This window comes from Natrix helvetica (assembly GCF_964273705.1).
Source record: "Natrix helvetica genome assembly, chromosome: Z".
NCBI classification, from domain to species: domain Eukaryota; kingdom Metazoa; phylum Chordata; class Lepidosauria; order Squamata; family Natricidae; genus Natrix; species Natrix helvetica.
In genome coordinates, this window is record NC_138554.1 from 9,898,559 (window position 1) to 9,913,309 (window position 14,751).

At 44.3% G+C, this 14,751-nt stretch overlaps 1 protein-coding gene across 1 annotated transcript in view; it reads right to left on the minus strand.

Annotated features, from left to right (window-relative positions):
* LOC309401074 (vigilin-like) overlaps positions 1-12,111 on the minus strand; it is a 110,342-nt gene extending 98,231 nt beyond the window's left edge. Inside the window, exon 1 of the mRNA XM_081970018.1 lies at positions 11,892-12,111. The gene's annotated coding sequence lies outside the window, so the exon portion shown is untranslated. The remainder of the gene's footprint in view (positions 1-11,891) is intronic.
* Between the last annotated feature and the right edge of the window lie 2,640 nt (positions 12,112-14,751).

Sequence of the window (14,751 nt, forward strand, 5' to 3'; positions counted from 1 at the left end):
AAGGAAAATGGATATAAAGTGATATATGGAGGTGGTACCTAACACCACATAAATGAAATCAAATAGATGGTAAATATACAAATATTTGTTGGAGGTGTAAGAAAGAGGTTGGAACATACAAACATATGTGGTGGGATTGCGATAGTGCACCAAAAATATGGGACATGAGTGTTTAGAGAAATTAGAGCAGTCTTGAATGTGAATTTAGCCATGTCACCGAGAATCGCATTACCGAATTGCAAAACTGGATATAAATGAAACAAAAAAGGAATTGATTGCAAATTTCACAATGGCAGACAGATTAGTGATGGCTAAATATTGGTGACGTAGTTGGGATATTCAAAGATATGGGTGGTATAGTGAAATTTGGAGTAGGGCAACAAATGATCAATTAATAACGGACATTCTATTTTAAAAAGGGGTGATCAAAGCAAACAATTATAAGGAAATATGAGGGGATTTTATAAAATCAGTACTGGTGGAAGGTAAAGGGAATAAACCCACTCAAGAATATACATTGTTTGGAGGGCATAAGGGCCCAATTCGAATATATTGTATATCTTTTAGTTGTTATAGACGAAGAAATATAAGGGGGAGAAAAACAGGGTCTTCGGGGGGTGGGGATGCACTGTAATATTGTTTTTTTTCCTTTTCCTTTCTTTTTTTTCTTTTTTCTTTTTGTATTTAGATGTATAAGTACTATGTTTGTAGTACCGTATTTTTCGGAGTATAAGATGCACCTCTGTATAAGACGCACCAATTTGAAAGAGGTAAGTAAGAAAAAATAGTTGTCCTCCCCGGCCCCCAGGAGCACTCTGCAGGCTTCAACAGGGATGGGGGGGAAGGCATAAAGTTTTTTGTGAAAAACGGGCGGAAAATGAGCCTTTTTCGCAAAAATGGGGGGAGGGGTTGCCTTCCCCCAGCCCTGCTGAAATCTGCAGAGTGCTTCTGGGGGTTGGGGAGAAGGCAAAAACGCCTCCATTTCTGCAAAAAACGGCTCATTTTTCTTGCAAAAATGGGAGGTGGGAGGGCAGGGTCCAGGAGGCCAAAAATGGCTGTATTCGGTGTATAAGACGCACCAACATTTCCACGCTCTTTTATGGGGGGGGGTGCGTCTTATACTCCAAACAATACGATATTTGCATTTTTTTTAAAGGCAAAATCTTCAGGCCACAAGCTTAGAGCCAGTCAAGATCTTTGCATTTACAAAATAGAATTTGAGAGAATGTCCTTTTACCTTAGATTTCAAAATGTGGTGGAGGCTGATGATGAAAACATAAGGGACATTATGACAAGTATTTTGGCTGAATACATCCAGAGAGAGAAACAACAGATGGGGTGGGAAATAGATTTGGTTTATAGAGTGAACTCTGCTTATGCTAGAACACATAATGTACCCAGGGAGGTACACATTAAATTCCTTAGAAAAAGTACAAGAGATGAAATTCTGAGTGCACAAAGGGGGCAAGAATTGAAATACCAGGACAGGCAAATAACCATTCTGAAACAGATCCCCAAGAAAGTGAGGGGAAAAAGGAAAAGTTATTCGCAGCTAGCGAAGAGATTATACCAGAAGGGGGTGTGGTTCAGATGGCTGATGCCTGAAGGTATGCTAGTATTCTGGGAGGACACAAGAGTTAGAATTAATACACCCATAGAGGCGCAGGCCTTTATGGAAAAAAACAAAGCTCTCTTAGAAAAACCAGATGATCCTACACCAGATACACAGGACACGGGAGGGGCCGGAGCTCTGCCAGCGGGGGGAGATGGGGCGACACCGAGAAAACTCAGATCACAAAAATGAATAAGATATCTGCTTGACATAAGTTGACCGAAATTATTAATTGAACCTATATGCTGACTCTATGTTACTATTTAGTAATGATTTCTCTGTAAATGTATACTTTGAGTATGGAGGGAGGGGGCACCTACCGCACACTGCAACCGCCAAAATGTGTACCTTTCCATTACCTTTTTCCCTGTAAAATTTTTAAAAAACCAATAAAACTTTTATTAAAAAAAAAATCTTTGCATTTAGGATGGAATTTCCTCTCGAAATGAACGTTCTCAAAACCAAGCTGCCAACTGCGAGCCAAGGGCTACAGCAGAGGTCCCCAACCTGTGGGCCATGATGGGTTTGCCACTGGGCCACGGAAATGGCCCATTTGCAGTAGGTGAGTACATGCTCCATTTAAGGGAGCGGCAGGTGTGCGGGCATGCGTGCCGGTCGTGGAAATGGAGCTGTGTGCGCGCTCTTGCCGGCCACTTTTGCAAAAACCATCCCCTATAGCCCCCCCCCCCCACCTCCACCGGTCCACAAATCTGGAAACGTTCTCCTTCACAACTCTGATCTCGCTACCTGTGTGAATACTCAACCTAACAGTTGTAAGATACGGAAATTTTAAAAAAAGGAACGTAACCGGGAAACTGTATCGTTGTTTTTGGAGAGAAGAGGACTTGAAGCTGATCGAGCCCTAAGCCCCTCCAATGCTTTAGTTCAGAGATGTCCAACCTCGACCACTTTTAAGACCGCGTGGACTTCAACTCCCAGAATCCCTCTGCCGGCATGGCTGGCTGCGGAATTCTGGTAGTTGAAGTCCACAAGTCTTAACCAAGGTTGGAGACCCTGGCTTAGATACCAAGGTCTCAGAGAACAGAATGAGCCAACAGTGTGCAGTGACAGCCAAAAAAGCCAATGCAATCCTAACTTGCATTAGCAGAGGTATACAATCAAGATCAAGTGAGGTACTAATACCACTCTGTAAAGCCCTAGTAAGACCACACCTAGAGTACTGCATCCCAGTTTTGGTCACCAGACTATAAAAAAAATGTTGAGACTCTAGAACAGTGATGGCACACAGGTGGCACGTGGAGCCATTTGTCAGGGCAGGCGAGGTGCTACCCTGTCAGCTGGCCAGCGCGCATGCGCGCACTGGCCAGCTGAGTTCACTGTTTTTAGAAGCCATTTTTCGCCCTCCCCAGGCTCCAGAGGCTTTATAGGAGCCTGGGGAGGCCGAAAAGAGCCCCCCGCCCTCCCAGAGGTCCTCCGGAGGCTTTAGGGACCGTCCGGAGGCTTCCCTGACGCCTTCAGAGCGCTTAAAACGACCCTCCGAGCAAACCGGAAGTCACTTCCGCTTTGCTCGGAGGGTCGGTTTGAGCGCTCCGAAGGCATCAGGGAAGCCCCCGGACGGTCCCTGAAGCTTTCGGAACGCTTAAAACGACCCTCCGAGCAAACCGGAAGACTTCCGGTTTGCTCGGAGGGTCGTTTTAAGCGCTCCGAAGGCGTCAGGGAAGCCTCCGGACGGTCCCTGAAGCCTCCGGAGGGCCTCTTTTCGCCCTCCCCAGGCTCCTATAAAGACTCTGGAGCCTGGGGAGGGCGAAAAATGGCTTTTAAAAATGGGGGGAGCGCCTGTTGTGCGTGCATGTGCACTGGGGGGTCACGCATTGCATTATGGGTGCGGCACGCCCGCACACGACCCCCCTGCGCTCCCACTTGTGGCACGCAAGCAAAAAAAGGTTCGCCATCGCTGCTCTAGAAAAAAGGCAGAGAACAGCAACCAGGATGATTAGGGGACCAGAGATTAAAACATATGAAGGACAGTTGCAGGAACTGGGCATGGCTAGTCCTCTGAAGAGAAGGACCAGGGGAGATATGATAGTAGTCTTCCCATATTTGAGGGGCTGCTACAGAGAGGAAGGGGGTCAAGCTATTTTCCAAAGCACTTGAAGGCCAGACAAGGAATAATGGATGGTAACTGACCAAGGAGAGATTCAACCTGGAAATAAGGAGGAGCTTTCTGACCGTGAGAACAATCAACCGATGGAACAGAAGTTGCCTACGGAAGTTGTGGGGGCTTCATCACTGGAGGCTTTCAAGAAGAGATTGGACTGCCATTTGTCAGAAATGGTGTAGGGTCTCCTGCTTGAGGGGGGGTTTAGACTGGATGACCTATAAGGTCCCTTCCAACTCTGTCAATCTGTTAAATGGTTAAATTCCCAGATCAAGTTGCCTGTCCAAAGAGGGATGGCTGGTCCATTTCAGGGAAAGCACGACACACACACAGAAGACTTCATTAAGCTGCCGTGACCTGAAGGGGAAATTCAAGGACAGGTGTCCAAGGTTCCATTCTGTCTCGCCGATAACACCTTGCTAATTCGATGGTCCAAATGCCACACTCGCTGGGTGCCTCCATCATGGCTCTTTGAGATGCAGACGGTTACGGTCTTCTTGATCTCCTATCTCCACCCTTCTGGAGACACACACGCCAAGGCTAGAGAAGGCTACTTAAAACGACTGCGGACTGTCAACTCTTCTCCATTCAACTCCAAAACACAGATCATCATTTGTGAATCTCTCCTTTCCCTTCTCCCGGACGAGGGACTTTCTTTCGCTTGTTTTTCCACCGCCGTACCTCCTCGAGGGAGAAGTCCTCCGCCTCCAGTCACCCACTAGACCTAGCTGGCGCGTTTCCAGTCGGAGCATCTCCCTCACCTCTGCCTCTCCTCTTTGTCCCCCAGGCATAAAAGGAACAGGGAGGAAAGACGGAGACAGAGAAGAATGCAGCTGAATCAAAAAAATCTTGTGGCGTTAATTCCTAACCAGCAGAAACAGATGGAACATTTGGGGGGGGGGCGTTTTCGAGTCTCTCAGAACAGGTAGTCCTCGACTTACCAAAAGTTCATTTCAGGAGTATTCAAAGTTACAACGGGACTGGAAAAAAACAGGACTGCTTTTTCATACTTTTTTAAAATGTATTTTTATTATTTACATATACCGTATTTTTCGGATTACAAGACGCACCTGACTATAAGACACACCTAAATTTAGAAGAGGGAAACAACAACAACAAAAAGGTTTTTTGCCTCTGCGCGCCTTATTTTTGGCCCTTTTTAAAGGACCTTTTTGGGCTCTTTTCCAGCCTCTTTTCTACCCATTTTTGAGGTTTTGGTGGCCCATTCTGGTGGCTTTTTTCGCCCGTTTTGGGGGCTTTGGGCCATATTTTTGAAGCTTTTTTCGGTATGTTTATGAGGAGTTTTTTGGCCTGTTTTTGAGGCTTTTTAGGCACCTTTTTCTGGGAAAAACAGGCCGAAAAAAGCCTCAAAACTAAGCCAAAAAAATCCTTAAAAATGGGCCAAAAATACTCAAAAACAGGCCAAAAAAGCCTCAAAAACAGACCAAAAAAAGGCCTGAAAAAGGGGCGTGCAGAGGCCAAAAAATGGTCAGCAGGCGAGCAGGATTTTGGCAATATTCAGTCTATAAGCCGCAGAGACATTTTCACCCCCTTTTGGGAGACAAAAAAGTGCGTCTTATAGTCCGATATATATTGGTATAAAAAAAACAAAGTGAAATCAAATAACATACGTTTATGCTACTTAAACAGTGCTAGTGTTATACAATTATTTTTGACCATCCTATTCATTCTAATATCACGATGCATATATAGATTCCAGGTCCCCCTACCCTAATTTTTTCATATTCCGACTTCCACCTCGTGCTTCTAACCGTGGATAGAATCTGTTCCATGTATCGTAAGTCTCTCCTTTGTCTTTTATTTTTAATGTTAGTCTATCCATTTCTGCACAGACTAGTATCTTCCCTATTATCTCTGCCTCTGAAGGGTGTTTTCAGTCTTCCATTGCTGCCCATACACCATTCTTGCTGCGGTCAGGATGTGCAGTATTAAGTATATTGTTCCTTTATCGTAGATACTGCTTAATAGAAATAATTCTGGCTTGAACTTTATACATTGTCTAATCATTTTTCCTAACCTCATATGCATTTGTAACGAAACTTTCCCTGCTTTTTTACAGGTCCACCACATGTGGCAGTATGTGCCTGGTATTTGTTTACAGAAAAATTATTTGCATTTTTTATATTGCACTAAATCAGGGGTCCTCAAACTACAGCCCCTGGGACGGATACCTGCAATGAAGGCTTGTGTTGCTGCAGAGAATCTCCCCCTTCGGGGTCTTTTTGTGCGGGTCGGAGGGGGGCAGAAATTCCGACTTGGGGTCTGCTTCGGCCTCCTGGTGGGGTGCTTTGGGCGAAGGCTGGAGGGAAGTGCCACTGGTGGTGAAGAGCCGGAGGGCCTTGTTCCAGTGGGAATGCATCATGGCCTGGAACTGGCTGACCATCTCAGCCCGCTGAGCCTCCAGGTGCCCATACCTGGCCTTGCGTTCCCGCAGATCTTCCCTCTGCTTGGAAAGCCTATGCTGGTAGTCCTCAGCGAGGTGCTTCTGCTGAGCCTCCTTCTCGCTCAGATCCAATTTGAACTGAGCTGTTTTGCCGACTCTTTCTCATGGTGGCTGCTTAGCTCCAACGACTGCTTCCTGCTGGGGCCCCGAAGAGTCCGGGTGGGTAGGCGAGGAGTGGCGAGGAGAGGTTGGTGAGGCGCCCCTCGACGTGAGTGACATCAAATTGGCCTCACTGCACCTGCAGCCGTTCTTCATCTGTTTTAGTCTCCAGGCCTCTGATCGTCTTAGGTGCTCTTCTCTGAATAAATATCTATAAATAGCTAATAAATATTTATTCTTTTTGAATTAATATAATAAATATCTAATAAATATGATTGATATTAAACATAGTTAAAGACTTGACTCCCTCGACACCGGAAGTGGTAAAAAGAGGAATTAAAGAAGGAAGACTTAACGCTGACCCTAATGTGAACAAGGGCGGCCTGGGGGATAATTTTTGCACTGATTTTTTTGCATGAGTAACGCTAATCTGAAAATAACTTTTGAGAACATTTGATTTTTTTGAGAACACAGTCATTTTCAGCTGTTTTATTGGTTCCTTGACACTCAAGTGCAATTGTAGCCACAGCCTGGATTTTATATCACAGTCACTCACGCGCTGGTGACGTCCCGCCTAGACTACTGTAATGCTCTCTACATGGGGCTTCCCTTGAGATGCACTCGAAGACTGCAGCTGGTCCAGAACGCGGCCGCGCGGGTGGTTATGGGGAGTACGAGATACTCCCATATAACACCTCTCCTGCGCGAGCTGCACTGGCTCCCTGTGGTCTATCGGGTGCGTTTCAAGGTGTTGATTACCATCTTCAAAGCGCTCCATGGCACAGGACCTAGCTACCTGCGGGATCGCATCCTGCCCCATACATCCCTACGACCAATTCGCTCTCACAGAGAGGGACTTCTCCGGGTGCCCTCCACTAAGCAGTGCCAAAGGGCGGCGCCCAGGAGTAGGGCCTTCTCTGTGATGGGCCCAGCCCTCTGGAATGACCTCCCCCCGGATATCAGGATTACCACCGACCTCCGCTCCTTCCGTTCAAAACTCAAGACCCACCTTTTTCAACTAGCAGGCCTGGCTCAACCATAGCTCCATATTACCCCTCCTGGCAATTTTTAAACTTGCAATCTCCATTGGGGTATTTAATTTTAACTTATTTTAATATTTCTATGTTATTATAATGATTGTATTGTGTTTTTGTACCTCCTCCGTACAATGTGTAATTTTATAATATGTGTTTTTACTTATTGTACGCCGCCCCGAGTCCCTTTGTAGAGAGGGAGCGGCTAACAAATTTAATAAATAAATAAATAAATAAATAAATAAATAAATAAATAAATAAATAAATAAATAAATAAATAAATAAATAAATAAATAAATAAATAAATAAAATAAATATCCAGAGACATTGGATTTCATCCTTAAAGGACCCAAGAACTCCAGTGGTTTTATTTATATTTACAGTATGTTTTTAATCATTTTTAAAAAGAGTTTTCAGGCTTGGTTTCTCGTCCTTTTGTTTTTACTGTACGCCAACCGGTCGCATCCGTGAGATCAGCAGCTAGAGATATTTGATAAATAAACCAGCATCTATAAGGCACTGCACACCAGACAACTAAACGCAAGGACAGTTTTTTTCACAAATGCCATCACTCTGCTTAACAAACTAATTTCCACAACACTGTCAAATAATTTACTAAGACTGTATGACTATTATTCTTCTCTACTCAACTTAGGACTATAACCATGTTGCTTATCTTTCAATTTATATTGTTTTTATTTGTTTCCTAGTACGATTTGATAGCTCGTTAGTAGCCTTGACTATCACTTGTCAAAGTTGTATCTTTTTATTCTTGATGAATGTAGGAAAGGAATAAAATGGGAATGTATTTTATTCTCCTTATGTACACTGAGAGCATATGCACCAAAGACAAATTCATATTTGGCCAATAAAGAAGTCTATTCTATTCTATTCTATTCATGCAAGACATTTGAATAGAATGCCATTTAAAATGGTAATCCTAGGCTGCATCAACAGAGGGATAGAATCAAGATCACGTGAAGTGTTAATACCACTTTATAATGCCTTGGTAAGGCCACACTTGGAATCCTGCATTCAGTTCTGGTCGCCACGATGTAAAAAAGATGTGGAGACTCTAGAAAAAGTGCAGAGAAGAGCAACGAAGATGATTAGGGGACTGGAGACTAAAACATATGGAGAACGGTTGCAGGAACTGGGTATGTTTAGCTTAAGAGAAAGAAGGACTAGGGGAGACATGATAGCAGTCTTCCAATATCTCAGGGGTTGCCACAAAGAAGAGGGAGTCAAACTATTCTCCAAGGCACCTGAGGGTAGAACAAGAAGCAATGGGTGGAAACTAATCAAGGAGAGAAGCAACTTAGAACTGAGGAGACATTTCCTGACGGTTAGAACAATTAATCAGTGGAACAGAAGTTGCCTCCAGAAGTTGTGAATGCCCCAACACTGGAAGTCTTTAAGAAGATGTTGGATAGCTATTTGTCTGAAACGGTATAGGGTTTCCTGCCTAGGCAGGGGGTTGGACTAGAAGACCTCCAAGGTCCCTTCCAACTCTACTATTGTATTGTATTGTATTATTGTAAAAGTGGAATTCCAATTCCTGCCTCAGAAAAAGAAAGGAATAAAATGGGAAGCCATTCCTTAACCTCCTTCAGATCTTCCTGAGAGACATCTTGACCTGGATATTAAACAGTTGCCTTCAGATTTACCCAACAAGATCCTTCCAACAATTTACTCTCTTGCAGTTTATATCAAGGCATAAGATTAAAGCTAGATACGTTAAAGGGAGAAATGTTTTTAAATGGTGTGATGTTTTTTCAGGCTGCAACAACAACATTTTATTATTCCACATCAACAACTGAATGAAAACATCTTTGGAAAGTTGTTGTCCAGATAACTGGTTAGGGAATTCTGGGAATTGAAGTCCACGCATCTTAAAAGCGGCTCCTGTTGAAAAACATAGTAAACCTTACAGAAGAAAATTGAGAAGGTTGCAACCTCAGTGATGTTCTGAAGTAAGGTTCACGTTGGCAAAACCCATTTACACATTCTCCTTTAAACCTTGCTGTCCCATCATGCTCATCTCCACTATCCCAGAATTCTTAGCCAGCCAAACTAGGGAATTCTGGGAGCTGCAGTCCCAGCCTACCCAAAGGATCCCAGATTCATTCTTTATTTCTGGTTTCCTTTTATTCAACTTTGACCCAAAACGTCCGCTATGTAACTTTAATCTCCTTCTCCAGCAGCCTCTCTCTTCCCAATTTTAATCCACTTTTTTTCTTCCAAAGCCAGTCCTTTGGTTTCATTCTTGACGCGGGATGCAAAACTTCACCTCCCTCCAACTCCCCTCTGAGCTTGCGGATCAGAAAGGTCAACAGTTCGAATCCCGAGTACAAGTCTCCTGCATGAGCGGGGGGTTGGACTAGATGACCTCCAAGGCCACACATATCAAATGATCTAAGTGCCAAGAGCTCACTGTAACAGCATTGCCAAAAAGGCATTAAGAGCTGGCGACCTGGCCATCGAGGCTACGCGATTATGGATGAAACAGGTAAGAGCGATACCCATTGTCATCGGGACACTTGGTACCATGTCCAAGAATTTTACAAGACACATCGACAAATTGCAGTTTCCCGGAACAACACCAGTAGAACTGTGAAAAACCGTGCTACTCGGAACATCTTATATTTTAAGAAGGTACTTGGTTGATACCTAGGACACTGGCAGGAACCAGTATCAACCATTAGCACCAGTCAATGGTATTTGTGATGCGTTTTTTAATGTTCAGTTGGCTGAGTTTCATGTTTAATGAATAAAATATAATCACAATAATAAAAAACGATCATTCACTGGGAATTGTGCAGGAAGTTTGGATTTGAGTACAGCAAAAACACTGGGAACATCAGGTTGAGAAGTTTTTAGAGAATGAAAAAGTCAAGATCTTGTGGGATTTCAGAATTCAGACTGACAGGCACTTGGCCTACAACACACTTGACATAACAATAGTTGAAAAGAAAAAAGTTTGGTTCATTAACATTGCAATACCTGATGATGCGCGAATTGAAGATAAGCAGCAAGAAAAAATCACAAAGTACCAAGACTTGCAAATTGAAGTTGAGCGACTGTGGAAAAAGAAATCGAGTGTTGTCCTGATTGTAATTGGAGCCCTTGGAGCAATACCTAAAGGACTACCTCGCTATTTGGAAATTCTAAATTTATTGGACTTGAACATTCTGACTCTACAAAAAACTGCCCTACTTGGAACAACTTATATCCTCCGACGTTACCTTAACAGTTCCTAGGTCCTTGGTTAGGACTTGAGCTGCTGAGCTACCAACCAGCCCCAAAGGCTGTGAATCTCACCAAAGATTAACCACATAATAAGAACAACAGTGATACCCACGGTCATCTGGGCACTTGGTACCATGTCCAAGAATTTTATAAGATACATCAACAAATTGCAGCTTCCTGCAATAACACCAGCGGAACTGCCAAAGACTGCGCTACTTGGAACATCGTATATTTTAAGAAGGTAACTTCGTTGATACCTGGGAGGCTGGCAGCAACCCGTATCCACCATTAACACCAGTCAATGGTATTTGTGATGCATTTTTGAATGTTCAGTTGACTGAGTTTCATGTTTAATGAATAAAGTATAATCATAAAATCATCATCATCATCATCATAACATTGTATATTTTAAGAAGGTAACTTGGTTGATACCTGGGAGGCTGGCAGCAACCCATATCAACCATTAGCACCAGTCAATGTATTTGTGATGCGTTTTTGAATGATCAGTTGGCTGAGTTTCATGTTTAATGAATAAAGTATAATAATAATAAAATCATCATCATCGTCGTATATTTTAAGAAGGTACTTGGTGGATACCTGGGAGGCTGGCAGCAACCGGTATCCACCATTAGCACCAGTCAATGGTATTTGTGATGCGTTTTCGAATGATCAGTTGACTGAGTTTCATGTTTAATGAATAAAGTATAATAATAATAAAATCATCATCATCGTAACATTGTATATTTTAAGAGGATACTTGGTTGATACCTGGGAGGCTGGCAGCAACCAGTATCCACCATTAACACCGGTCACTGGTATTTGTGATGCATTTTTGAATGTTCAGTTGACTTTCATGTTTAATGAATAATGAATAAAGATAATAATAATAATGATGATGACGATAATAATGATAATAATGCAATATTCCTCTTTATCCAGACCTTACCAGAGACACACATACACACCATCCCCAATATCACCCACTCGTTTGGTGGTCTTCCCCCTGAGCAGCCTGAAGAGACATCCTTGCTTTTGGGCCCAGCCCCTCAAACTCTGCTGCACCTGCTACAGCTGCCCCCCCCCCTCCTCGAGGGACTACATCTCCCATCCTCCTCCTCCATCCTCGATCTAACCTGCACAAAGGTAGATCGCTCGTCCTCCCTGCAGAGAGAAATGGTGAGCTCCCATTCAAACAAAGGAGGCCGAGTCTCAAAAAGCGACTGAACTGCCAAGGGCCTGGTTACTCAGGCCGAGCAGGGGTGCCTGAAACAGCAGCCGGGCCGAGCCTCAGCCAAGCCTTCCGCGGAGCCTCACCTGCGCTGCGGCGGAGGGGCCCCCCGAGAGGAGCTCAGCGTGGCGGTGGTGGCGGCAGCGGCCGCCGCTCGGGCCCGGGGGTGGAAGGAAGGAAGCCGCTTGGGGGCGGCGGCGGCAGCAGCGGCAGCTCCTCCACCGCCGGCGCTTGTCGCCGTTTTCGCTGCTGCTGCTGCTGCTGCTGCTGCCACTGCTCTTGCCGCAGCCTCCGCCCCCTGCCGCTGCCCAGCGCCGACTGACAAGCCCGTGCGCGGACTCGCCTCTTTTTCTCCCTTGCCCCGCCCCTGCCGCTCGCGCGAAGCACGCCCACCTTTCGCCTTGACCCCGCCTCCCCCTTTCCCCGGCCCTCGGGCCAATCATCGTTCCGCGGCGAAGCCAACTCCGCCCATTCTTCTTCCCCCCCCACCGGGAGGGGTGGGGAGGGGGAGCGGGAAAGAGGTTCCGCCGCCAGCGCGCAGACGCCGGTTTAAAGGGCGGGGAGAGGATAAACATTTCACGAGCTGGGGTGGAGCCGCGCGCTCCTTTTCTCCTCCCTCTGGTCCTTAGGGAGCGGAAGGAAAGAGAGTCGCCTTCATTTCCGGTATCCTTTTGGAACGCCGCCATATGCGGGGCAATCACCTGCGTAGAGGTAACGCGTCGCTCAGGATTGAAGCTTGTGAAGAACGGAAATGAGAAGATCATAGTAGTAGAGGAAAATAAAAGGGATACACGCATAGCTATATCTCCCAGCATGATTATCCAGTTTTCATCTTATGGCTGGTAGTATGTGCAATGGGGAATGGAATGGAATTGGAATAGGAATAGATAATAGGATAGGATAGGATAGGATAGGATAGGATAGGATAAGAAAGGGAATAGAATAGAATACAATAGAATACAATAGAATAAGAAAGGGAATAGAATAGAATAGAGTAAGAAAGGGAATAGAATAGAATAATAAAGGGAATAGGATAGGATAGGATAAGAAAGGGAATAGAATGGAATATATAAGAAAGGGGATAGGATAGGATAAGAAATGGAATAGAATAGAATAGAATAAGAAAGGGGATAGGATAGGATAAGAAAGGGAATAGAATAGAATAGAGTAGAGTAGAATAAGAAAGGGAATAGATAAGAAAGGGGATAGGATAGGATACAATAAGAAAGGGAATAGAATAGAATAAAAAGTGAATAGAATAAAATAAAATAAGAAAGTGGAATAGAATAGAATAGAATAGGGAATAGAATAGAATAAGAAAGAGAATAGATAAGAAAGGGAATAGAATAGAATAAGAAAGGGAATAGGGTAGGATAGGATAGGATAAGAAAGGGAATAGAATAGAATATAATAAAGAAGGAAATAGAATGGAATAGGATAAGAAAGGGAATAGAATGGAATATATAAGAAAGGGGATAGGATAGGATAAAAATGGAATAGAATAGAATAGAATAAGAAAGGGGATAGGATAGAATAAGAAAGGGAGTAGAATAGAATAAAGAAGGGAATAGAATAGAATAAAGAAGGGAATAGAATACGATAGGATAAGAAAGGGAATAGAATGGAATAGATAAGAAAGGGAATAGAATAGAATAAAAAAGGGAATAGATAAGAAAGGGGATAGGATAAGAAAGGGAATAGAATAGAGTAGAATAAGAAAGAGAATAGAATTGAATTCAATAAGAAAGGGAATAGAATAAAAAAGGGAATAGAATAGAATAGAGTAAGAAAGGGAATAGAATAGAATAAAATAGAATAGAATAAAAAAGGGAATAGAATAGAATAGAATAAGAAAGGGAATAGAATAGAATAGGGGAATAGAATTGAATAAGAAAGGGAATAGATAAGAAAGTGAATAGGATAGGATAGAATAAGAAGGAATAGAATAGAATAGAGTAGAATAAGAAAGGGACTAGATAAGAAGGGGGATAGGATAGGATAGGATAGGATAAGAAAGGGAATAGAATAGAATAAGTAGAGTTCCGGTTCCGGCGGCGGCGGCGGCGGGCAGCTCCTTGCCCGCTCCGGCTCCCCGGTGGGCTTCCCCACTCCTTGGGGGGCACAGGACACCCCGCAGAGGGGTCCTGCCGGAGGGGCGGCATCGCGGAGGACTCCTGCAGCGGCGGCAGCCGGCGGGAGGTCTCTCGCGCGCCCAAGGCACCGGGGAGCAAGATCGGAGGGCGCTTCGCGTTCCTGCGCCTCGCGCCTCGCTATAAGCCGACCGGAGAATGCAACAATAGAAGGACGCAGCTGCGGTGCGGTGAGGTTGCTTCTCTCTTCACTCCCTATTCTGCACGAAGGATTATTCAGCTTTTTTTAAAACAACTTTCGGAGCAAGTTGGAGGCGCGGCTGGAGGGAGGGGGGTTTCCCCCCCCCCCCTTGGACAAGCGGCGAGGAACAATTTTGCTCTCTGCCCCCGGGGGAGGAGGAGGGGGGAGAGCCAACGAATGAAGCCTCACCCAGGTTGAGATGATTTTCTTTTCAATTTAATTTTATATATTACTGTGATTCAAGGACTTTTGGAACTTTTTTTAAAAAAACTTTGTTATGCCTCTGTGCCCAAAACTGGCAGGGCAAGATGGCACACTTCCGTTGTCTTTATGAACTGTGAAACCTGACTCCACCTTTAAAATTCAGGCTTCCGGTCTTTGTCTCCGTGTCTCCCAGAGGAAACTCTTGTGGATTGGTATTTTTTGAACTTTCTAGGGGAAACTTTTTATCTATTGCCAGACTTATTAGAGAGATTCTCTTCTGCCTGGTTCTTCTGCTCCCGGAATTCACCTGGCTACCCTTCTTTTCTAACTGTTTATCTTATATATGGACTGAACTTCTAACGTTATAAAGGATGGCATCCAAAAGACCACCTCCTGGAAAACCTGGCTTTG